General features: G+C 52.1%; 1 protein-coding gene across 7 annotated transcripts in view; it reads left to right on the forward strand.

The window, feature by feature from the left end:
• The window catches only part of LRFN2 (leucine rich repeat and fibronectin type III domain containing 2), a 190,990-nt gene that overhangs the window by 67,314 nt on the left and 98,043 nt on the right, over positions 1-25,633 (forward strand). The window lies entirely within an intron of this gene.

Below are 25,633 nucleotides of genomic sequence, written 5' to 3' on the forward strand. Positions count from 1 at the left end.
CACTTCAAGCTGGGCCACCATCACATCACGTACCCTGGAAACAGTCCAGTATGACATCACTTTGGCGACTCCCCACCCAGGTGGGGAGGGCAGTTTGCAGGGACAGGAGCTTTAGTCCTGAGTAGGGTTCGAAACCCAGGTTTCAGACTCAGTGCTGCCACTCCAGTGTTACCAGTGTGCCTTTAGCTCCAGATAGCAAATGGGATTCTATACAGAAAAGATCTTTAAAAGCTGGAAAGGGCTGAAGAGCGAGGGTTCTCATCACTCCCTCCATGTCTGTTTCTTGGTCTTGGTGAAAGCAGGTGCTTTCTGACTGGGCTGTAGGTTCAACTCCCAAGATCACTTCCCAAATCTGTGACATGGCCCTGGCAGCCTGCGGGGCTGGCCACGTCCACCCTTCAGCCTCATCGCCCACCTCCTTGCCCTCTGGGCTCCAACCACATGACCCGACGACCTCTCAGTCCCCAGAGCTCACCGTGTTCCTCCTTCCACAGTCTTGGAACAGGCTGCAGTCTCGGTCTGGAACATTCTCTCACTGCTTTGGTCCCCTGCCAACTCCCCAGTCTGGGCTTCTTCACTATTTTCTCTGGCAGCACCTTGGACCCTGCCCTCAGAACGCTTCCTTGGTTCGGGGCCCCCTGTCTGTGTGCATGATGACTGTTTCTGTCGTCCTCTTGGGACTCAGCCCCACAGGAGCAGCATCTGGCATCCCGTCCTGCTCCCTCGCATGGCACTTTTAGTCCTTCTCTCACCCCACAGATACCCACCAAGGGCCCGTCAGGCTCTAGTCACTGCTCTGGGCTCCAGGGGACGCGGGAGTGAACAGAACAGCTACATAGTCCTGCTCAGAGGACAGTCACCAGCCATAAGCGAACGTCTCCCTTTCACCTTCCCTTCCAGTTCCCTCTCCCGGTCCCTCCAGGATGGACAGGATGGGGACCCAGTGCCCGGTTGTGAGCCCCAAGCCTGGGGGAGGGGGTAGGGATGAGTGGCTGCCTCCTGTGAACATGGGCAGTATTTCCAAGGGTTTATAACTCCATCTCTTTCTTTTCTGATTCATCCTAACCGCTGCTCCTGCCCAGAGGATGTCCATTCTGCCTCTAAAATGTCCCCTCCTTCACGTCTTCCTTGAAGGCCTCTGGGATGACCCACCTGTGGCTTTCGGTGCTGGCTGCACTCATGTGACTCACTGGAGCTCTCTGGGCTCCAGCCTCCTCATCAGGGAAAGGGGGATGATGAGGCTCCCCGAGAGCACTGCTGTAGAATTCAGGGAAGTCAGGTACGCGAGGGTGTGCTGAGCCCATCAGGCCCTGTGCAAATGGAGGGGTCCTTATTTTCACTGTTTTGTCACTTAACACTGCAGGGCTGCCTCCCTTACAGGTGCTACATTCTTAGCTGCTCACACCCTTTCTGGATCCTCTCTGGGTTCATGGGGCCAGACACGCAGAGGCAGGACTTGGTGGAGCGACTGACAATCAAACACATAATAAGCAAGGCAGAGAGTTGAGACTCCCCAGGAGGGCCCCACTGCATCTCTAACTCCACTCCCCGTGGGCCCAGCTCCCCAGTTCCATCAGGCCTTCTACCCTCACCTGGCCACATTCACGAGGACAGCTGTTCTCCTCTTTTCATAGTCCTGCCGGGCCCCCAAGCCAGAGTGTTGGGGGAAAGAGGGGCACGTTGGTACAGGGCTGGCCCAAACCCTGGAATATTTTGGTCTAAAGTGTCCTAGATTCTCCCAATGTAAAATTTTAGTTTGATTATTTAAAAGCTAGTGCTTATTGTAGAAAATTTAGGAAGTGCAGGTAAATGTAAAAACTTACCCACAATCCCATCATCCTAGATAATCTCCGTTAACATTTTGTGCTTCCTTTCAGTGCTTTAATTAAATTAAAATATTATGTCTAATAGTAATATTTCAATTGTGTTAGACAGCTATATATAACATAATGTGTGTGTATATATGAGATTTTGCTTATTTTCACTTAACATTTTATATTTCTTTTCCCATGGCACTAAATTTTTTTAAAATTTTTTTTAAATTTTATTTTTTATTGAAGTATAGTTGATTTACAATGTTAATTTCAGGTGTACAGCAAAGCATTTCTGTTATACATATACATACATATATATACACACATATATTTTTAGATTCTTTTCCATTATAGCTTATATAGTTGCACCTGTATTATTAATAATGTCTAGTCAATAGAGTAATTTTTGCTCAATACAGAAAAGGGAAAAAAACCCCACAGAAATGTACAAAGGTAAAAAAATAATCACTGCCCATAATTCACATATTCAAGAATGACACAGTTGACATTTGCATATGTCCTTCACATACATTCTGTTTCCACACTTGTAGATATTATTTTCCATGGCATTCAGGCTATTTGAGGCCCACTGTCTTCCTTAGAGTGGTCATGAATATTCCTCAATGTTGGTGAATATTTTGCACTCATCACTTTTCTGAATAGCTGCAGTCTGGTCACTGTCTGGATCACTCATTCAATACCTAATAATCAGACCTCTAGGTTCCTTCCATTTTTGTCATTATAAAAAACACTGTGATGAACATCCTTGTGTGAAAACCCTTGTGTACAGCCATGATTATCTCCTTGTACGTTGCTGCTTTCACTGTCCCCCAAATTATTTAAGGAAGAGACTCTTCACAAAGGTGTAGGCAGAGTTGACAGGTCAACAAGGATGACCAGAGGCCATTAGCTACCCACCCCCAGCCGGTACAGCAGTGAGACGCTGAAGCCAGAGGGAGTATGAGCAGAAGCACCCAGCCTCACTCTCCTCCTGTCCTCTGACCTCTCATTGGCCAGACCCAAGTGAAAATGAGAAGATAAGGGGCCTGGAGGGTACAGTGCATAGAAGCCAGCCTCCTGGAGCACAGAGCTGGGTGAGGAAGCCTGCAGAGAGGACGGAGGGGCAAACAAGATAGTCAGTTCAGTGGTGGCCTCTAGTCCCCAGTAGGAGAGAGCTCCATCCTGCATCCATCCCACAGGCAGGGAGCTGGATGCCACTGTCTGGAGGGAAGGGGTAAGGGTGGGAGGCTGACAGAGCCAACATCCTCTGAACTATTTCTAGGACCTCCTCTGAATGAAGTGTATACAGTAGTTTAATATATACTATGTAGACTTGTTTATACTCACAAAATCCCTATGAGGCAGGTGCTATTGTTTTTCCATTTTACAGATGAGGAAACTAAGGCACAGAGAGGTTTTTAAAACAATCTTGCTCCCACAGCTGGTAGAAGGCAGAGCTGGGAACCAAACCTGGGTCAGTGGCCCCAAATCTGCCACCCTGGATCCACTATCAAGCCAACAGGTCACTGGCCTCAGGTTGGGACCAGCCGCAGACCCAGCTTTCTGACTTCTCTGCCCACTCTTTCTGCTGCCACTCTCTCCAGCAGAGGCATAAAGAGAAACCACACACACACACACACACACAGGCCACCTGAAGAGGGGCCCCACCAAGCCCTAAATCCACTCCAATTGCGTTTTCTCTCTGTCCTTTGGAAAAGAAAAACTGCTGAGCGTCTGCTGTTTTCCCTGAAACTGTGTATCAGAAATCTTCTGGGCTCTGACCCTGGGAGTCAGCTTTCCGCCCAAAGCACATTTTTACAGCCAAGTTATTTCTGATTCTTTAAAAGCAAAAGCAGTAGCAAAAAAAAAAAAAAAAAAAAAAAAAAAGTCTGGAAGGAACGCGCTCTGTTGTAATGTAACATCTCAGCAAAACACCCCGGCCGCTGGGCCCGTGCTCGGCTCCTGTCCTGATGGCGCGAGGCTGGGAGACGTCTTGAGCAGCAAGAGGGGAGCTCAAGGCTGCAGGCAGCCCCTGGCACTGTCACTACTCCAGGGACATGAGAGGGAGGGGTGGAGAAGATTCTGTGAGGCTGAAGGAGAAGCTCACACAGCCAGGGAGAGCAATGGACAATTTCCAGATCTGACTTTGGACCTGGAAAGGCCCCACCCTTCACTCTAAGTGAGCTGCTTCCTGGGGCCTCGTGAAAATGCCTTGACTTTGGATTTGGATTTAGAGTCACCAAAAGCCTGTGTGTGTTGTGCGTGTGTGTGTGTGCGTCGTGGTGTGTGTGAAGTTTTGGGGCCCACGTTTGTGAATGTGCCTTTGTGGGTGTGTCATGAAGGCGGGAACCATATTGGTCTTGTTCACCTGTGTCTCTTCCACACCAAGCACAGTTCCAGGAACAAAGTAGGTGATCAACAAATATTTGGAGTCTCTTTGAGGACCTGCACGTGTGTGAACAGTCTGTGTGCAGGGGCCTGAGGGTACATGCGTCTCTGTGGGTAGTGCCTGAGTATCACCTCCCTGAGGGCAGGGATCCTAGCCGGCTTCATTCCCCTACATCCCCCAGGCGCCTAATGCAGAGCTGTGTGTGTCCGCACGTCCCTGTGGGGTCTCAGCGGGCCTGCGCTTGCGCACCGTGAGTGAGAGGCACGTGTGAGACAAGCGTCTTTGGATATCCAGGTGCCTGGGAGTCTCCGGGTTGGATGGATCTGCATTTGGGAGGGAGTATACGTGCTTGTTTAAGATATGGGGAAAAAAACCTACGTGTAGACAGTGACATTTTTGGCGACTGGAAGCAGAAACATCAGGGAACTATCTAGAAATATCTTCACAGATACGTCTGGCTCATATCCTGCAGGCACTGGCCTCTCTGTCCATGGCCCTTGGCATGTCTGGATTCAAGTCTTAATTGTAGACCCTTCAGCCGCAAATGCAGCTTAGATTCAATTATTAGGAAGGACCTGAAGGCAGGAGAGTGGACTATGTGGCACAGACACTCATTACTTACTCCTCTAGCGGTGGCAGACCTGACAGCTCTCTCCCATCTCCTGTTTACACTTTCAGTGCCGGTTTCCCCACTTGGTCTCCCCAGGTTTCCCTGACATTCTGGAAGAGCCTTTAGTGTGGACACAGGTCTTGTAAGCAGACTGTCATCCGGTCCGTGTCCCCTCTGGACAGTCTGGACTTTGTCCCCCTCGCCTTGCGCCCCCAGTCTCCACCCCGCCCTCCCATGGCCCTGGTCCCTCAGCACCCGGGTGGGCACCCTTGGAAGTGATTCTCTCCTTCCTCAAGGTCAGCTCCGTCTCAGGACTGCCCCCTAACAGTAAGGATGATAAATGGCTGTTGTGTCCGAGGCTGGGGAGGTGACATTTCTCTAGCCTTCCAAGAATCCCCTGTGTCCCTGCTGCTGTTGTCCCAATCTTGTTTTGTTTTGTTTTTTGTTTTTGATCATCCTAGCTTCCTGTGGAGACCACCGCCCTCTCTGCAAAGGCCATGCATCAATCCTGGGGAAGACAGGAAGGTGGTGGGGGAAAAGGGTGTTATGGAAAATCAAGGACATCTGCCCTCCAGAGCCTCCTCCATGCAGATGTGGAAACTAGGCATTGTCAGACACTCAGCTTCCTCTTCTCTCCCTAGCTTTGTCCTATTGTAAGTGCATCCTTCTCTGTTTCACCGTGCATTCTGTGCAGCACAAGGGACTTGTAAGATGCAACGTGGTCAGGAGTGTCTCCTAGAAAAGGAGAAAACAAAGTGAAAAGACAGGTTTGGAGGCAGGTGTCTGGGTGGGGGTGGTGGGGGCAGGGCAGAAAAGACCAGGAGAGTCCTGGGGACAGTCAGGGATTGACATGGACACCAGGTAGAGTCCAGGGGGCTTGGAGCAGATGCTGGAAGAGAGGGGTGCTGGGGTCCTCGGCAGGTAGGAACTGGGGAGTAGTCTGCTGGTCAGGGTCAGAGTCAGGGACATCTTAGGGGAACCACCGAGGGAGCTTTAAGGCTGGGACAAGGAGCAGAAACAAAGGTAAAAATGAAAGAAGGAGATTTCTGAGCTAGACAGGCAGGTGGGACCAGAGGGGTCTCACTCTGGGGTGCTGTAAACTCCTCTCCATTTCAGGTCCCTGTCCCTTTCTGCAGAGTCAGGTAGGGGACTGAAGTCTTTGCATGGTGGTTTACAGATTGTAAAGCTCTGTCACATTCAATAACCTTCTACCAGCCCCTGGAGGCACATCAGGTATTAAAACTCTTACATTATAAATGGAGAAGGCCCAGAGTGATTAACCAGCATTTTCAGGATAATCAGCAAGGAACTAAAGATCTAGGACTATTAGGTCAACTTGATAAGCACCTACTGTGTGCCAAGTGCTTTTTAGGTGCTGGAATTAGTCAGGAGCCATACGTATGGAATCCCTGCCTTCAAGGATCTTATATTCCAGAGAGAAGAAGCAGAGAATCACACACAAACCCATTGGTAAGATGCTTTCAAGTACCTAGGAACGAGATAAAGTAGGTTAGTGTATGAGAGGGTGGCAGTGGGCTTGGGGTTAGGGCCCTTGGACCAAGGTGGTCAGGGGATGCCTCTCAGAGGAGGTGACGTGAAATGAGACCTGAGTGATGAGGGGTAGGCGTATGAAGACTGGGGCGGGGAGAAGAAGAGTTGAGCAGAAGGGATAATATTGTGCCAAGATCTCCCAAGACTGGAATGAGCTGCAGCCAGGGTGTCTGGAGTGTCCTGTCCAGGAGCAGGGCTGGGGGAAGATGAGGCTGGAGAAGGAGGCAGGGGCCGGACCACACGGGCCTTGTCCGCTGCAGTGAGGACTGTGGCTTTTATCCCCTGTGCAGCAGGAGCCTCTGAAAGGTTTTAAAACAGTGGGCTGACCTGATCTGATTCTGGTTTAAATAGACTCCCTCCAGTTGCTCTGTGGAGGGCAGATTGGAGGCGGGCCAGAGTTACAGGATAGAGATAAATTGAGGGATAAATGTCGTGGTCCAGGTGAGAGATGATAGCGACTTGGGCCAGGTGGTAGCAGCAGGGGTGGTGAGAAGGGGTCAGATTCAGGATATATTTTGGAGGTTCAACCAACAAGATGCAGTGATGGATGAGATGTTAGGTGTGAGGGGGAGAGGAATGAAGAGCAGTTGGGAGGGAGTACAGTGGGGCATTCTGGAGATGGAAAAGGCTCCAAGGGGGGCAGGTTTGGAATGGGAAGAGGGAATTTATTGTTCTGTTTTGTTTCGAGATGCCAAGTAGACATCCAGGTGGAGATGGTAAGTTGGTAGCAGGCTGTGCGGTTCTGGCAGAGTTCAGGGGAAAGGTGTGGGCTGGAGGTAAAATTTCAAGAGTCTTTATCAAATAGAAGATGCTGGAAGTTGTACGATGTGAACTAGTAAGACATGTTTGTCAATCGAGCTGATCCAAGGAGAGAGAGACAGTGGTGATGCAGGGGACAGAGGAAATCACTGCAGGAGAATCTTTGAGAAGATGAGGCCAGGTAGGATCTTGTTCACAGTGGAGGGCTCGGTCCTAGAAATCAACCGGGAGCTATATATCCCCAAAAAGGAGGCAGAAAATGTGAGGACAGATGCACGTAGGTGGGTGAAGTACAGGCAGAAAGAAGAGACAGGCCTTTGATTGCACTGATTTCTCTCTGAAGTATGCATCAAAGCCATCATCTGGGGAAAGGGGGCCAAGCCGAGAAGATGATAATTTGAGAAATGGGTGAAATTTTTGAAATAATTTTCTCAGAGAGTTGGAAGGTGGATTTACTAGAAAAGTAAAGAAACATTACCTGGCTGAGTGAGTTCAAAAGCGTGCCCAATCATAAATCTGAGCCAGTCAACATGGCGGTGTGATCTTTTCTAGAGAGAATTCCTGGAGTCATCAGCGGATGGCGTGCAGGGGCCGAGCAAGTGGATGGTGGGGTGTAACCAGGGCTGGGGGTTTTCTAGATGAGTTTGAAAGAGGGAGAGGGGGCCAAGGACATCAGGAGTGCTAGGAAGAGGATGGCTTGGGGGCTGGTCCATGAAAGCTGGACTGAGTAATGAATGGATGGGGAGGTCTCAGTAGGCGGGGGTATTGTTAGCCCAGGAGCACGGAGTGCCACGGGGGATGCACTTAGGCAAGGGCATCACTGAAGTCAAGCATTCAGGGAAGGGGTAGTTATTGGTGATGCCGGGGTCTGGGGTATGACCGTGTGTGCGGAAGGTGGAGAAGAAGGGCAGGGAAAGATCTTTGGTGCTAAGGGGTGGGGGTGGACAGTCCATGAACTGAGAGGCCAACTTATGAACAGATCATCGGCAGGGACACTGGAGACGTTGAGAATGGTGGCAGGAACAGTGGTGGAGAGAGAAATAGCCAAGTGCTGAGGTCATCAATTGGTGACTAATCTCTAAATCTTGGAATTTCAAAGTCATCTCGTGAAGTGGTCTTAAAGCGATTTGTAAAATCTCTCAACTTGATTACAGGAAGCATTTTGATGCAGCTGGAAACAAAGAGCAGAAGTAAAAGCATACCTACTGTTGGGAATGGGGTGGGGGAAACTGAACGCCTAGTCTCACCTCCCGTCTGAGGGGCCTTTGAGAGGGCTCCACAGAACCCTCCATGGCACACACTGATTTAACCCAATGCCCCTGTTCTCCATTTGAGGAACAATAGTGCTACTCATCCAAGGTCACCCTGGTGGCCAGGAACAGAGGCGGGAGCGGAGCCGGGCTTCCTGTCTCCCCGGACTACTCCAGAGCTCTCTTCCTGTTCTATGTTGCTTTTCCCTGAGGCTCCTAACAGTCTGTGTTGGAAACACAAGACTGACCACAGCATTAGCAGGAAGCTCCTCTCCAGCCTGTCCCTAGGGAGGTCCATTTCATTCTGCTGGCCTTTTCCAGAGCTGTATGACTAAACTGTTCTGTCAAACTAGGAGGGTAGACTCAGGGGAAAGCCAGGCCAGGCTGGCAGAGGGACTCACCCAGCTACAGGGTCCAGGTAACTGCAACCTGGTTGTAACAGGCAGTCGGATTACAACCTCCCTGACCCTGGCCTTAGTTCAGACCCCAGTGCACAGAGGACTCCAGGATGTCCCCTCTGCCCTGACGCCCTTCCCCCCATGTCAGTAAGGCCCAGGTCCCTCGTTCATCCTCTCCCCGGAGAGGCCCTCCCTGACTGCCCCGTCTGAAAGAGCGCCCAGGCCTCATTCCTCATTCCTTTCCCAGCCTTCAGCCTGCTCTCTGTTCCTGGAAGCACATATTCTGACCGGACCCATTAGAATGTGCGTGTTTACTTGTTATTGTCTGCCTTCCACACTGGTAGCAGACTGAAAGGCCCCCCAAGTCTGGGAATTGGGTTTCCCTGTCATCCAGACCCCAGGACGGGGGCCAGCCCCGCAGTGAGCTGGGAGCGGTGCCCCCGTGGCCCTCTCCTGCTTCGCCACCTCCAAGGGCACAGCTGAGTTGTGGGCATTCCTGCTCTGGACGCCTCACCTCTCTGTGGAGCTGGGTCTGGGTCTAGGTCTGCAGGGAGGCCTGCCCCAATGTCCAGGCCCATCTGGCCACTCCTGCTGGGGGTCCTGTCCTCACTGCTGCCCTCGGCCTGCAGCAGAGGAGGGGTCGCTGGCTGCCCTGCTGTGATGTTCACTCCCTCCCTGGGACCTGGGCTGTTGCTAGCCTGAGGGCGGGTAAGCAGCTCTGGGCCCCTGGAAACCTCAGGCCAGTTGTATCAAGGCCGATAAGCCTCAGTAAGTGGCTCTAAAGATAATCAATTGTTTTCATTCGGAGTGAAACAATCGGCTCCAAGGAACCTCTATTTAAAAACCGCACACATACGCCAGATCCATCTTTTGTTAAATTGTTGCACACGCTGATCTGATTTGACCTGGCAGCTTCAATGTGCTTCCTGCTCAGTGCCAGAGATGGGGCTGGGAGGGGAGCTGGGCGCGGATGGACAGAGCACCGGGGAGCTAGGGATGGGGCGAGGTGGGGAGGGCAGGGGCAGCTGAGCAGGGAGAGGAGGCAGGGAGCCTCCCCTCCCAGCTTCATCCACTTTTGAAACTCAGGTGAGGGCTCCCCTCCCTTTGGGAAATCCTGTCCTGATCGTCCTCCTCCTCCTCTGATCCAGAATTAGTGGTCAGACTGGAAGGGACCTTGATTTTTCACAGAGGAAAACAGATTCAGAGAGGGTAAGCTGCTTTCCCAAACTCACACAGCAAAACAGTGGTAGAGTGGAGTCAGGGCCTGGGACCAGAGGCCCACCTGGTATAATTTCTAGGCATTGCGGGGGACTCGTCTCTTCTTCGAGGTGGTGGCCTTGACAAGTACAAGGGTGCATCCTTCTCTTTCCCTGCCCTCCAGGCACACTCTGAGATGGGCATTGTTAACAGTGAGTGTAGTTAAATGAGTGAAGGGAGGGGTCCATTCGGTCCCAGGAAGGGAGAGGAGATATTGTGGAGAGGGAATGGACCAACTTGAACAGATGAGGGCCCAGAGAACAGGTGAGCAGTAGTCTTTGACTGCATAAAGTAGATCACTCCCTTCTTCTGCTCCAGATCCTGCTGTGGCTTCCCAGTTCCCTTAGAGTAAAAGCCAGAGTCCTTCCAGTGGCCCTCAAGGCCCTACTGGATCCAACCCTGACCTCATTGCTACTCCCCTCCCTTCTCATGACCCTACAGCTACGTTAGCCTCCATACTGCCTTTCCCGCCTGCCGCACCTGCTCCCCCATTTGACAAGTGAGAGCCATAGACTGTGAAGGAGTCAAGGCTGTGAGGCATCACTTGAGGCTGAGTGAGGTGGCAGCCAGGGAGGGTGGGAGGTCAGGCAGGATGCAGGATGCCAAGACAGGCAGGTAATAGAGGGCTGGGAAGTAAAGGGGAGGGTGGGAGGTCAGGCAGGATGCAGGATGCCACCGCAGGCAGGTAGACAGCAGAGGGGGCCTAACACCCATCCTCTGAGCCCTGGAGCAGGTCTCCAGCAGCAGGGTCTGGTGATATCCTGTCCTAGCAGGCCTAACATGAGGGATGGCTGCTGAGGGACCCCAGAGCACCAGCCATGGTGAGTTCCTGAAGGAGGGCAGGGGATGGGTAGTGTGGAGAGGAGTTGGCAGGCGGAGGAGGGCCCCAAGAGCAATTTTTTCATGTGACAGTCTTGAGAGTGACTTGGGACTCAGTCCCAACGAAAGGCACTTCTACAGAGGAGCTGCCCGTGGCCTGGGGGGGGGGCAGGGGGCTCCGGGGTGTCAGTGATTGAACCCTGAGACTGAGTTTGTGGTCCAGGCAGCCCTTCCTCTCTCCAAGGGGCAGCTGAGGCCGCTCCACCCCTCCTCCGTCTTTCCACATCAGTGGTGGCCTGAGCCACGGACATGGCCATAAATAATAGTAATAATGAGAGAGTCTGTTCCAAGCGAGATGATTTTATGAAATCACATTTTTGAAAAGGTTAATTCTTCCATCTCCCCACTTGTACTCCAATCTAGAGAGGCAAATGTGGATTAATTGGTCCCGTTTTCTCCCCGGCCTCCACAAAACCCTGACAAGATGTTTGCTTCCACGGGGGCCCAACTTTTCCCGCAGGCTTGCCGAAGCAGCAGGCGCTGGGCCCTTCGTCCTTCTGGGGCTGGCTGACCTCCTGGTCCCAGCTTGTGACAAGTGGCGGCCCTCCCTGTGCCACCCATACCATCCTGGACAAAGGGGGCGGCATAAAGTCCAGCGGGCGGATCCACAGCTGGCCCGGGTGATCCTGGCAGACGGAGAGGTAGACGGCACAGGAGTGGGGACCTGGAGAGATCATGGGGAATGGGCTTAGAGGGCAGCGTGTGGGAGGAGCAGATGGGGGTGCAGTGGTACAAGTGGGGAGACTGGAGCGGGGGGCCCCCAGGCGTACGTATGGACTGGGCAGGATGGGTGAGTCAGAGAGGGGAAGTGAATGGAGACAGATGGACAGACTGAATGAGGAGCTGGTGGGTAGGCCCTCTCTCTGGTCTCCACTTTGTACCTTTTCATTGATATTTTTCCCTAAATCAGGCAGAGGAATCAGGCTAAGCTGGGATGGCATCAGTGGGTCAGCTTTGTCCTTGGCCCTGCCGCTCCTTAGCTGGGCCATCTCAGACAAGCGCTGCCCCACTCTGGGCCTCAGTTTCCCCATCTGTGAAGTTAAGAGGTTGGGCAAGTTTATTCCAAACCCTCTTCCAGCTCTGCAGTGTGGGGATTATGTGAGCGAAGTTTAGGGGAAAGGGATGTGCTCTGCGGTTTTGTTGTATGAAGGCTTTGGTTTGGTAGGAGAGCATCATTGTTTTCAAGTGCAATAAAGTGGACCAGCAGGGACCAGAGAGGGCAGTGAGGTGGGGGCAGGCTGTGTGGGGGTGTCTGTCCGTCTGTCTCAGGGTGCACTGGGAGGCGAGTGCGTCTATGTATGTGTGTGGGGGTGGGTATGCTTGTACAAAGGACGAAGTTTACTTCAGGCTATGTGCTTAGTGCTATGTGAAATGTTTGCTCTAACACCTTGAAACAAAATAAAATTGACCATAGTCAACACTCCTCCAGCAAGTGCTTTTTGTGTGGTGTGGCTGAGTCAGTCCCCCTCCTTTGGTTTGCTCCTAACATTTCACACTTCCTAGAGTGTCCCTAATCCTAGTCATTCCCTCACGCACCACCCTGAAGCCTTGGGGAATACAGAGTAGACCTGCCTTCAAGGAGACAGAGAAGGCAGCACTCTTTCACATGAGGAGTGATTCACCTTTAGACCAGACCAGGCTGGTGCTGTAACTGGATTTACCCTAATTTGCAGTGGGTACAGGGAGGAGGTATTAAATCTGCTAGAGAGTTGTGGGGATCCGGGATGGCTTCCTGGAGGAGGAGACATTGACATAGATAAATTATACTGTAAGGGCCATGGGAGGCTGGGCAAATGGCTCAGTCAAGGGATAAATAGGGTGAGTGCCCAGGATGTGTGGGGACAGGAGGAGGGTTGGTCAGTTGTATGGTCGTGAGGCGAGAGGTGAGGGAGGCTTCCACAGGAAGTGACGCTTAGAGAAGAGGTGGATTTGTTTTGGTGGAGGGAAGACAGCTGGGCAGAGGCGCGTTGTGTCAGGCAGGGGCCAGGCCAAGGGAGAGGAGGATGGTGTGGTTGGCACAGGACAGGCAGGTGGCCAGCACAGTGGGCTCCTGATGCCTGGTGGTTCCAGGGATGGAAAGTCTGGGCTGGAGAGAAGACTCGGGTTCCCGGGCACCTCCTCCTCGGGGGCTCCTGACAGGGCCAAGCCACCCATTACCCAGTAAGTTTGCTCCTGACAGACGCTCTTTCTGTTTATTCCTGTTCAAAGAGCGGGGAAGACTAGTTCCTTCCCCGGAGCCTATTTATTCGGCTTTCTCATTTTCCAATCCAGTGACTTTACGGCTTTTTATCATTCGGCCTCATCCTCCTGACAACAAGCCATTCCTTCTCATTCTTGACCCCTGGCTGGGGAAGAAATGGGGCCACGGCCAGGGCTGGGGGCCTGGGGCCTGTGACGCAGAGCCCCTATCTGTGCGCCAGCCAGGTGGGTCTGGGGGCCCCACTCTCCACTCCACACCATCCCAAGCTGGGCTCAGTGCTCACGCCAGATCTGCCGCTGTGGGGCGAGGGGTGCAGAGGTTGGGCGGCTCTGACTGCCTCACAGCCCGGCGGTGGTGGGGGGGGGTTGGATGAGAAAGGAACTGAGGTTGAGAGAAGCAGGGAGCTGGGCGGGCAGAGTGGGACTCCCAGTATGGCAGGGGGTGCTGGGCCTGAGGGGCTCCTTGGATTTGCTCCGATCATGTATCTTCCCACACTTCTGAGGGAGGTCCCTAATCCTAGCCATTCCTTAATCCCATCAACCTCGGATTGGCTGTGAAACCCATTGACTTCTCAGCATCTCCATCACGGTTCCTTGGGCTCCCAACCGCCCTCTCACCTCTGTCTTTCCCAGGGAAGAGGTCCTTGCCCCTTTCACAGCCAACCTCCCCTTCTTCCCACTGACTTTTTCGGGACACGTTCGTGGCACAGAAATGGAAGGACAGGCTCCGTGGGGTTGCTGTTTGCTGAGCCGAGGAAGACTGTAGGTTCCGGGGGGAGCACCAAGAGCCTGCGTGTTCAGTCTGGGATTCCTGTTAGACGCCCCAGTGGAAGTGATCCGAGAGGCAAATTGTGGGTCAGGGCCAAATCAGAGCTGGGGACAGGGATCGAGACTCATCAGCATACGATGGTCTTTCCAGGGGAAGAGTAAGAAAGAAAAGAAAGGGCCAGTAAGGGCCTGGAGCCCCTCAATGTTTTGCTGAAAGAACCAGCAAAAGCAGCGGAGCAGGACAGGCCAGAGAAGAGGGGGAGCTGGGAGCACATGGCATCTGTCCCCAGTATCCTCCTAGTGTGGCCAGCCCCTGGTGGGCCACTTCATATGTGGGGCGCATGTCCCCAGGGAACAGACCAGAAAGAACAAAGAATCAGAACCCCAGGCCCAGCCCTGCCCAGCTCCGTGGCCTCGGGCAGCTGACTTGGCCCCTCTGAACCATGCTTCTTTACTCTGCATGTGGAAAATTCAATGAAACTGATGTGTTTTATTTACCTGGCACCTAGTAGCCACTCCATGCATATCAGTTCTCCCTCCCCTCCTTGCTCTTCCTAAAATAAACCCACCATGGTGTACATCATCTCAGAAGGAAGTCCTGTAGAATTTGAGATATTGGTCTTTAAATATACTAGCTCACACTTGCCCACACCGCATCTCATCTGTTACTTTTCTGCCCACTCTCACACACCCTTGTGGGATTCTGTAGTGTATCCCCATTGGCTTGACATTTCACTTCCTCCAAAAAACTTAGTGCCATTTGCAGATCTCCAGCTCTCACTGTGTTCTCCCTCTTCCAGAAGATACATTAAAATTTCACAATAAGACTCCCCATCCTAACGACAGGGTGCCTCTGTTGGCCATTCTCCACCCAGGAAAGTGCCCAGCACATCTTCCAACCTTCTGCTCATTTCTAACCCAGGAACAGTGCCACTGAGATGCCCTTCCGCCATTCTAGGAGCCCTCTGTAAGCCCAAATGAATCCACCACGAGGCCTCACTACCCACTGAATTCCCTGAAGAGTCTTGGTGCTCTGGGGCTCAGAGCTCCTGCCCTTTTTAGAGATGCACCCAGTTCTTACAGGATCAGAAAGTTAAACTCATTAGTCCATGGGTCCCGAGTCTCTGCTCAGGTGACTCTTGCAGGGGTTATAGTCCTACTGGGTTCTGCTCACTCTTCATGGAGCAGGCATCCCCCTCAACCCCACCATTTTGGTTTACACCAGCTCGCATCGCCTCCACCTGCATCTTTGGCTTAAGGGCCTTCTCTGGCCTCTGGAGCACGCTATCACCCCACCAAGTACCTAGGCCAGAAGTGCTGGGGGATTTCACTGCTGGAGCTGCCCTCAAACACTGACTGATGGGCACCTCCATCCCAGAGCCGTCACCCCTCAGCAGAGAGAACTCGGACATGGGCCCTACAAGTTGCCCGGAGGCCCCAGTGGGACTGAGCCCTATTGCCCACCATTGTAACTTGCTTGATAACACAACTTCTTATTGGCCACCTTCTCTTCTTCATATCACTTCTCCTAAACCCCTCCCAGTGTTTTCAGGGTCTACCTCCTGGATAAACTATGTGCCCTTGAATCCTAGCCTCAGGGTCTCCTAGGGGAACTTAAACCAAGACACTCCAGCTCATTGGCCCATGATAATCGAGAGTCTTTGGGCTGCAGCTGGCCTGATTCACCCTGGGTTCTTTGGGGGCTGAAAGTCCAGCCCCTGGGTCTATTCTACTTTAAGAATTCTTCCCAGCAGCCTGGCCTAGTCAGAGACCTCGTGGGGTGCCGAGCCAGAGACTTCTCTAGGTCAGGGCATTTCTGAGCACTGATGTTGGTGTTGAAAGAGTTTATCTTGTCACTATCTGCATTGTCTGCTGATTTATCTCTGTCCAGAGGAGTGGGGCCCAGCTGCAGACAGCAAACATATTGAGTAAATTCCTAATGAACTGATTACTCAGCTTAGCATTTTAACTGCAGCATTAAGCATCCTCTCACCCTCGTAAACATGTTGAACTACTGAAGGCATTATGGCTTCCAGGCTGGCCACTCTGTCACAGGGAAAAATTAATCTTGAGATTTAATCAAAGCCAAAACCACAAACTGCAGTAGGAAAGGGGCTTTTCTCTCCATGATGCCCAGGAGATGGCAGGGAATTCATAGATTCCTCCGACTTGCGAGTGACCTTGAGATGTCATCTGGTTCATCCTCTATGTCTGAGTGCACACAGACCCTCTTGGCCTGATGGATGAAATCTTTTCTAGAAATGACCTGGCTGAGAAATACCCGTCTTACAGATACAAGAGTAAACCCAGAGGAAGTAGGTTGATGACCTTTCTGTACAAGGTTGGAGTACAATGCAGAAAGCAGATGTGGGGTTCTTACCTGTTCTTAGCCTCTTCTGTGAGTGTTCCACTGTGACCCTCTGATCCTTGTCTGGGAGCTTTTCTAGCAGCCAAGACTACATCTGGACTATCACTGTGTCTTCCCTGAGCTTTCTCATCTCTCTGAACTCTGCCAGCTCCCGTGGGATCAGGCTGCGGAGTGAGTGGGGTTGGCATAACCCTTCTGTGCAGCTCTCACGTGGGTGTGCTTGTCGGTGTGCGAGGGTTCGTGAGGTCTCAGAACTGCTTTCCTCCAAGGAAGGGACGAGATCCTGCACCGCATGGCTCAAAGCTCATGGACTTAGTTTGAAGGTGCTCATAGGCAGACCTGTATGACTGGGAGGCAGCAGCTGGAAACGATTGTCTGATGTCTAGTTCCTGAAGGAGAGACCCCAGAAGAAGGCAGTTATGTGTGGATCTGGGGGCCCTGGGCCCTTGGTTCTCAAAGAGAGGCTCTCTGGTGTGATTCTGAGTCACCTCGGTCCTCCCTGCTCCCAGGTCATGTCCAGACAGCTAAAAATGCAACATCTCAGGCCCCACCCAGTCCTAGTACATTAGGGTCTGCCCTTTTCTAGAGTCCCCAGGTGGTCCCTGTATGCATTTAAGCGTGTGTAGCTCTGGCCCAGCCATTTAGAGAAGTGGCTTGGAGAGACAGCTTTGGGACTCAGAAGGTGCGGTAGGATCCTGCGAGGGACGCCCTCCCTCCCCCGTTCGGGCCTGCAGTTAAGCAGGTGAGAAATAGAAGTGGCCAATGGCCAGGGAGCAGAGGGAAAAATTGATGAGTGGTAGTAACTGGGCAGAGGCCTCCGGAAATGAGAGCTCTCAGGCAGCCCTGTCCCTCGACCTGTCACCACGCTCTGTCCCCGTCAGGGCCTGCCGTCTGCCTGCTAGTAAATCCTTGCTCCTGGAATGAGATAGTTTCCTTGACAGTGGGGAGGCGGCTGGTGCAGTCTCGCTGCTGAGAAGAGGTGGTGAGAGGTGGGTAGCTGGGCCCCGGCCTCGCAGAGCTGGCACAGGCTAGCAGGATGGTAAAGGATTTGCCAAAGGAGACTGACAATTCTGCCCGCTGTGTGTGCAGCGATGGCCTGGCTCCTGGCAGGGGGAGTGGATGGAGGTGGCCACGCTCTCTGCATCAGGCACGCTGACAGGAGGAGAGGCTCTGTGGGTGACCTTGAACTTGAACCAAGGATGCTTCCAGGGATTCAGATGCTCCTCCAGGGTATTTGGGATGTAATGGCAGAACCTGTCTCAAAGCTAAGTACGACCTGACAAAAAGAAGGGCAGGAAGACCGTGCTTGTGCCTCTGAGCTGCTGGGTCCTCTCCTCCTTCTTCCTTCTCGTGTTCTGCACCGTAGAATTGCAGCTCCTCGTTTCCTGCACTGCTTGGTGTCTCTAGACGTGCAGTGGGGTTGGCAAGGGTAGGCACCGCATAGGTGCGGTGTGACCATCACGTGAGCTGTCATGGAAAACTCCTCAGTAGAATCTGGCACATTGTAGGTGCTCAATAAATGGTGTCCATCACAGTGTGTCCACCAATGGAGGCTCTCGTTGACTTCCTATCAGAGGTCAAGGCTGTCCCCACTGGAGGCGGAGCGTCTCCCACCCCCACCTTCCCCAGGAAGCCCTATGACCCGGGAAGAATGGGCAAACCCCGGAGTGGAAGCCGGGACTGCACCAGCAGGAAAGCCTGGGGAGGGAGGGGTGGAGCGGAGCAGAGCCAGGAGGGTAGTGGGTAGGAGAGGAAAGCACAGTTGGCTCACAGAGCAGGAGAAGGTGGTGCAGGGGACGTGGAACAATGGGAAGCGGAGGAGGAAAGGAGCACTGCTCCGGCATCTGTTGTGTCTCTGGTACTGGCACATGTTTTTTCATTTATGCCCCACACGACCCTTAAGGTACATCTTAGTTACCCTTTGTGGATGGGGAAAGTGAGGCTCTTGGCCAGGATTAAGCTAATCAATTTTCAAAGTTCTTGACAACACTGGAACCTTCTGGGCTTTGGTGGAAGAAAAGAGAGCCCAAAGGACAGAGGAGGGGCCAGGGGACCAGAAGGGACAGAGGCTGCAGCAGGGACAGAGAGCTGGTGGCGAAGTGGGCACGGCCCCTTAGGCAGTTCAGTCATGTCCAGGCATCCCTGGCAGGTCTGTGCCACCCGGGAGCTCATTACTGTCACTTACCCGCCGGGGTGCCTGGTTCTTCTGAAGTCCTCCTCCACCCCAGCCTGTGTCGTCTCCCCCTCTGCCCGCGGCATCTGAGCCAGCCTGGCCAGGAGGAACAGGAGGCTGAGCCTGGGGACCTGTGAGGGAAGGGACAGGCAGGGTGAGGAGGTGGGGGGCAGGAGGAGGGTGCAATGGGGGAGGCTGCCAAGGCCGCTGGAGGGAGCTGAGCCCTGACTTCAGAGAAGCTGGCAGGTGTCGCCATGGCAACCAGACAGGCAACATCTTTGAAAAAGAAAAAAGACAACAAGTTTGGTGATTTTATTTGCTATCTTTGCATCCTTTGACAGGAGAAGTGGGGGTCTTGGGGAGTGCTACAGAAGGCTGGGCAGATGTGTGGGTGGGAGTCAGAGGCAGGACCCCTCGTGAGGAGAGGATGTGGTTCCACCCCTGAGGAAGGCTCCTCCATGTGGGCCTCAGGACCCCCAGGCCTTGGCATCCTCTCCTGATGCTGATCCAGCTACACTCCTTCCAGGCTCTGTTTCGGGATCTGGGGACTCCATGGGGCTTGTCATCTGGGTCTGGCTAAGTGACCCGCAGAGAAACCCTCTTCAGACTTGGACCCACCAGGAAGAGGGAATTTCAGAAATCAAGATTTCTCCTGTCTGTTCTCCCCCACTCCTGCCTAAAAGTACCTCCTTCATTTACACGGCACTTGAAATGTGTCCAAGAAGCACAGGGAACAAAAGTCCAGACCCCAGAGTCACACTGCCTGGCTCCACCAGCCCAGCAGCATCCCTTCTGGCTACTTGGGCAAGCTGGTTAACTACGATGCCTCAGTTTCTCCACTGTGAAGCAGAGACAATGATAACATCCACCTCACTGGGTTGTTGGAAGGAGTTAACGAGTTAGTGTAAATAAAACACTTAGAATGTGTCACGGGTCCGGCCTGGTGCTGCAGGGTTTCTGCAGTCTTCAACCATCGGGCTGTGGAACAGAGGCCTTGGATGGCTGGGTCGTGGGACTGAGCTCCCAGCCATCCCATCTCCTGCCCCAGCCACAGGGACCTCTCAGACCTGGGCCCAGGGACCCCCAGCACACACACCCAGGTATGTGGCAGGCAGAGGAGGGGAGCCCCCTCTCCTCCCCCGTCTACTCGGACCTGCCTTTCCAGACACCTTCGGCCTGGCAGCCCGCTCAGAGTCCCTGGACCTCAGTTTCTTCAAACTGCTTCCCATCCCTGGCATGTTAGAACTCTAAGCAAGAAAAATAAGCAAATCCAAAATAAGCTGAGTTCAATCCTCGGGGGAAGACATGTCTGCACTGACGTGACTCTGAACCAGACACTGCTTTTCAATAAGTAGTTTCCTTCCTTCCAAACCCAAGCCCAGACAGACCCAGACACTTGTCAGGGGCCCGTCAGCAATTGGTGACTCACTCAAATTAGCATGCAGTTGCAAATAACACGTAAGTGCGCTAAAAATGTTCTCTATGGATGTTTTCCCCAGAACGGTTTTTTGGAACCTTCTCTCTGGATGTATAGGTGACATTATTTTAGGCACCATCTTAGTTACTATGGATTTCAAAGTAATTAGGTTTTGCAGTAAGTGCCCAGTCAGCAGTCTGATATTCCTATGAACTGCAAATAATAACTACCACTTGGTGAGGGCTTATGTCCCACGAGGCCCCTTCTGAGACTTGGTGATAGACATTATCAATAACTCCTAATCACAATTCTGCAGGGTAGGCTGTCTTACCCTGATTTCCAGGGGAGGAATGCGAGGCCCAGAGGTCATGGACTCGTTCAAGGTCACACAGTGACGGGGCAAGGAGTCAGGCTTCAAGTCTCAGAGCACCCAGCTCTAAGATATTTCAGCCCTAAGATGTGAGCTCTGACTTACAGGCAGCCTAGATGGCGATTAAGAGCCTGAACTCCCCACCAGATGAGGGATGGAATCCCAGCTTTACTGGTGTCTAGCTGTGTGAAATCACCTTTCAGAGCTCCGTTTCCTCATCTGAAAAACAGAGATCATACTGCTAATCTGGTGCTGTTAAAAAAGTAAGTAAGTTAATATATGCCAAGCTCTTAGAACAAAGCCTGATATGCAGTAAATGCTGAATTGGTGTTTACTTTTATCCTTTCTACTTGCTCACGAGGCTTCCATACATATGGACCTGAAAAGGGGGAAGAGGTGCACATGTCTCTACTCAGACACTGATTTTTCAATAGTCCTTGAAATTTTCTTAGAAGCAGGACTTTAAAAAAAAAAATCGCAGGTTTTAAGCCCAAGCTATTTTCCCAAACTAATTTCATGGCTGTTCTTAGGGCTGGCTGGGCCTCACCTGGTGGAGAAAAGAAGGAATATGGAGCCAGATGGACTTGAGTTAGAATTCAGGCTCTGCCCTTCCTGAAAGTGGGACCCTGGCACAGGATTCAACCTCCCTGGTGACCCAGGGTTTCTAGGGAGACTCTGTGGTGACACAGAGAGCCAGCGGCCCCCACCTCTAGGCCGGTCCTGCCACTAGCTTGACTGGGTTCCTGTTCTGGGTCTCAGCTTCCTTACCTGTAAATCAAGGACCTTGCTCTGTGTGGTTTTAGCAACACAGACGTAGATTTATGTCTTCCACCCAAAGTACCCCCAACTTAGGGTGCCCCTCAGAATCCTGGGTGGCAGGACCAGGTGCTCATAGCAGGAAGGAGACAGGAGAGAGATCCTAGAAATTTCAGGAAGTGAGAGCTAGGGGAAACCTTTAAAAGTCACGTAGTATACTTCCCATTTTACAGATGAGAAAAGTGAGGCCCCAGCCGCAGCAGGGGAAGGGCCTTATGTGATATCAGAGCTGGAACTAGAACCCACGTGTCCTGTCTTGTAGACCCAGTGCCCTTGACGCCGTAGCCACCGTCAGCTCAGAAGTGTGAAGTCTGATCCTCCCCTCCTCTGGGTTTTTACCACTTGTCAGCTTCAGGAAAGCAAATCTTCTCAAGTGTGCTTCAGCAGAGATGGGGAGAGACACATGTCCTATTAATTGTAATGATAATGATGAAGATAGCTGTAATTTATTGAGTGCCAGAGCCAGGCATTGTTCTAAGTGCTTTCCATGCATCCAATCCTGTGGGATGGGAACCATTCTCATCTCCCTTTACAATGAGAAAGCTGAGGCACAGAGAAGGTAGGCAGTTTGCCTGAGGTTTCCCAGCTGGTATGTGTAGGAACTTGGTCTTAATAAAATTCTAGAGCCTGCCTTTCACCTCTTTGTCTATACTGACTCCTTGGAATGTAGTGTTTCTACATCTCTAGTCTGTAAACGCCCAGGGAAGGGAACTTGCTGGATTTGACGCACTTTAACTCCATCAGTATATTTGTTGAGACCTACCGTATGATCAGCAGGACGGCCCAAAACAGTGACTGGTTCTAAATTAAGTGGATCAATCTAAAACAAATTTCAGATGTGGCCTCTGACATACTATACAGGTGTGTGAGCACACCTACACATGCACGCATTCACCACACACACACACACACACACACACACACACACACATATACACGTGCATTAGAAAAGGCCGAGAGCCTGGTCAAGCAGCAAGTGTACTGAATTCAGAGAACCAGAGCTCCTAGTTCAAGTCCTGGTCTCACTGCTGTCCAGCCAAGGGATGCTTGGCAGGTTCATTTGTCTGCCCTGTGAGAGATGGTGCTGTGTCTATATCATTTGCTCCTGAATTACCAGTTCTTCTCACTCAACAAATGAATAGATTATTTCCTCATTTCTGCTTTCTAGCTGTGTGACCATTGGCAACTTACTCAACCTCTCTGTTCCTGTTTCTCCCATTTGTAAAATAAGGATAATAATTGTACCTGTTCATAAGACTATTGCAAGGATTAAATGAACTGATATGAATAAAGGACTTAGAATGTGGCACAGAGTAAATATGCACAAATATTAACCATGTTGGTGGTGATAATGGTGACGATATGATTTATAGCTTTTTGCCTATAAAATGAGCCATAGTATCATTTATCTCCTAGATTTACTCTAAGGACCAAGTAAGATAATAGTACAGGGTATGTGCTTATCCCCCTACTCATGTCTCGGGTCAGGGACAAGAGAAGTAAGAGTGTGTAGGTACCAGGACACACTGTCCCTCCACCCAGGAGGAAGAGGAGGGTGGCCAAAGGGACCTTGGCTGGGGGCCTAGCATGGCAGCGGACAGGACACTTCATCCCCATGTGCCAGCTTATGCCTGTGGCTTCCTGCCCTGATGATGCCACTTTGCACGTGTGACCCAAGCTGTCTCTTTAATTATCACGTGGAGGAGGAGAAGCCACAAACAGGTTTACGATATTCACGGTTTGCTGCGTCTGTGTTACATCCCATGTGCGTATAAACATCTTGTGGCATTGTCTGAGAAATTAAACATCGCTCCTTCCTGGGCTTGGAGAGGAGCGTCGGGTCCCCGAAGAGGGGTGAGGGTGACTCATCGCCCAGGTTGCTAAAGCGCTTCACTTGCAGCGATTAGAGCAAGTGCTCTGGAAGGAACAGGGAGTGGAGCCTGTGCGGCCGCAGCTCAGGGGTCTGGTTACTGGGAGGAGGTGACAAGACGTACCTTAAGCTGGCCACTTAGAAGAGGCCGGGAAGATGTAACCGAGGAGAACAGAGCAGGCACACCTCTGCAGCCCCGGGTGCCATAATTTATTATAAAGTGCATGCCGCATACCATCCCCAGGACTCAGTGGTCCCCTAGCGAGAGTCCCTCTGCCCTGCCCACCGCTGAATCAAATCACCTGTTGAAAGAACCTAACTTACCAACTCAGCTTTGCCATTCACTAGCTGGGGGACCTTGTGAAAGACACCCAATCTCTCTGGGTTTTTCTTTTCTTACGGGACCACAGACAGTGGAGATAACCTTGTTTAAGGCAGGCAGCTGAATCACACCGTCTGTTGTAAACTCTTCCCAGCCAGCCATGGGGGAGATCCCTTCGGCTTAGGAAATAAGCCAAAAGAAAGACATCATGAGAACAGAAGGGAACACTTTTGATGAGAAAACCCACCAGCAGGATGAATGCTTTTCACCCCACTGATATTTGGAATCACCTGAAGAGACTCTTAAAGAAGACTGAAAATACTGGTGCCAGGTGCCATTCCCAGAATTTCTGATGTAATTGATCTGCCGAAAGCCCAGGCTTTGGAATTTTGTAAAAGCTTCACATAAGGCTGACGTGCAGCCAGGGCTGAGAACCACTGACCTAGATAACCCATTCCCCGAAGATCACAAGTTGAAGGTGATTTTAATTAATGAAGAAGATGAAAAGAAATTCTGGGGGAACCAGATGTCTAGGCATTTTTGCGTCTGGACCTGAAATGTTTCTCAGGGTCCAGCCCAAGTCGGCTGGAAACATGATGCTGCCTCTGACTCTGCTTCCTACTGAGTACAGGCTGAGGCTAGGGTGGAATATGTCCATCAGGCCACCAATGACTCCTGAGGCCTGGGCTGAATCCTGCTGTCAGGAGAGCCCCAGTGTGATGGGAAAACAGCCCCATAAAGCATGACGAGGGGTGATGTGATCTGTCCTCGAGTGGGTTGTGCACTGGGAACTAGGGAAAAGGTAAGGGGAGAGATGGATTCTGTCTGGAAAGGTAGAGGAGGGCTTCCAGAGGCAGGAGACTTGAGCTGGGACTTTGAAGGATGTATACAAATTTGCCAGATGGAAAGCAGGGGAGTTAGTAACATTCCTGGATGGGGAAATGGAAACAGTAAGTACTTCAGTGTGTGTGGCCCAAGGGCTGCTCCTGCTAACCCAGCACCCTGGGGGCTCCCTGTGGGCCCAGCTCTTTAGCAGGCTTTGCCAGTGTAGATGGGAGGTGGTGCCTGCAAGAGAGGACGGGCCCACCCCAAATACTTACAGTGAGTCTGGGAGACACAAAATTCAAAGGGAATTTCAAGATGGTTTCATATAAAAATGAGTTCCGAATGGGGGCTTCTGGTAGGTCTGTGTTAGAAGGAAGGCTGCTTGGAGGAGGTGAGTCTGGAGAAAGGTACAACAGCCAGGAGGCAGGTGATGTCTCAGGGGACTAGGGTAGATATGGGCAGAGGAAAGGCCTGCTTATCTGAGGCTCCAGCCCCTGCATGACTTGGGATGTGGGCAGGCCAGGAGGGGCCCCATGTGATCGAGGTCCAGGGAGGTGGCCTGGGTGGAACAGCACCAGGTCAGGCTCGGGCAGGGCAGTAAGTGGCCCCAGAAGCCACATTGGGCCGATTAGACCCATTCCCAACCTTTAGGGCTGAAGAAAACATTTTAATGTTTAATCACACTTGTGTTATAGCCATCTTTATACCAATTCAATCATAAAATGTAATTTTTCATATCTTTTTGTAGCGAAGGAGCCCAGGAAGGCCACAGTGCTGCCCTGGGGCAGCCTGCTTGGCTGGAATTCTGCATCCATAGATCTTCTTCAGAGCTCTACCTTTGATTAGGTAGTTTTGAGGCAAATCACCAATCCTCTTTGGACCTCTGTTTTCCCTTCTGTAGCCCATCCCATAGGCAGCAGCCTCTCCAGGGGTGGGGGTGTCATCAACCTGGGATCCACAGGGAATGGTGTCCCTAGAAGGTGCAACAGGGCAGAAGGGGCCATGAGAGGGAGGACAGAAAAAGAGACGTGAAGCCACTTTTTTAAAAAGCAGCTCTGAGGAGGCCTTAGTCTTAGCACTTGGGGATGGGATCAGGGGCCCCTCGCTCAGTCTCACTACCCCCATCCGTACACGTGCCATCAGATCTTCCCCTGAAACTGTTGCCAGTGCTGATAATACCCTTTGTTGGCACAACCTACAGACTCTCTGTGCGCCCTGTCTGTGCACACCCTTGCCCCACTGGCGACACTCCACCAGCCCCGGGGCCCGGGACCCCTCTCTGTCCATCCCCTCCCTGAGCCCCCTGCACACAGCTCAGCTTCATGCAGGAGCATCCGCAGTACTGAGCAGAATCCCCAAGTCCACCCTCCTCCACTTTCCCTCTGGGGACCCCGCTGGGCTCACGACCTGGTCTCTGTTGCCTGCAATGCTCTTTCTGCCAACTCAGAGCAGAACAGTGACAGCAATCAGTCAAATGCAGTGTCAAGTTCTCAGAGCTGGTGCTGGGATCTCCAGCCCAGCCCAGATGCCGACTTCTGGCACACTCTGGGGGCTACACCGACCTCTGGCGGCTCCACCTCCGTGTATGGGGTGCACGT

Source organism: Vicugna pacos, chromosome 20 (genome assembly GCF_048564905.1).
Source record: "Vicugna pacos chromosome 20, VicPac4, whole genome shotgun sequence".
In the NCBI taxonomy this organism is placed as follows: domain Eukaryota; kingdom Metazoa; phylum Chordata; class Mammalia; order Artiodactyla; family Camelidae; genus Vicugna; species Vicugna pacos.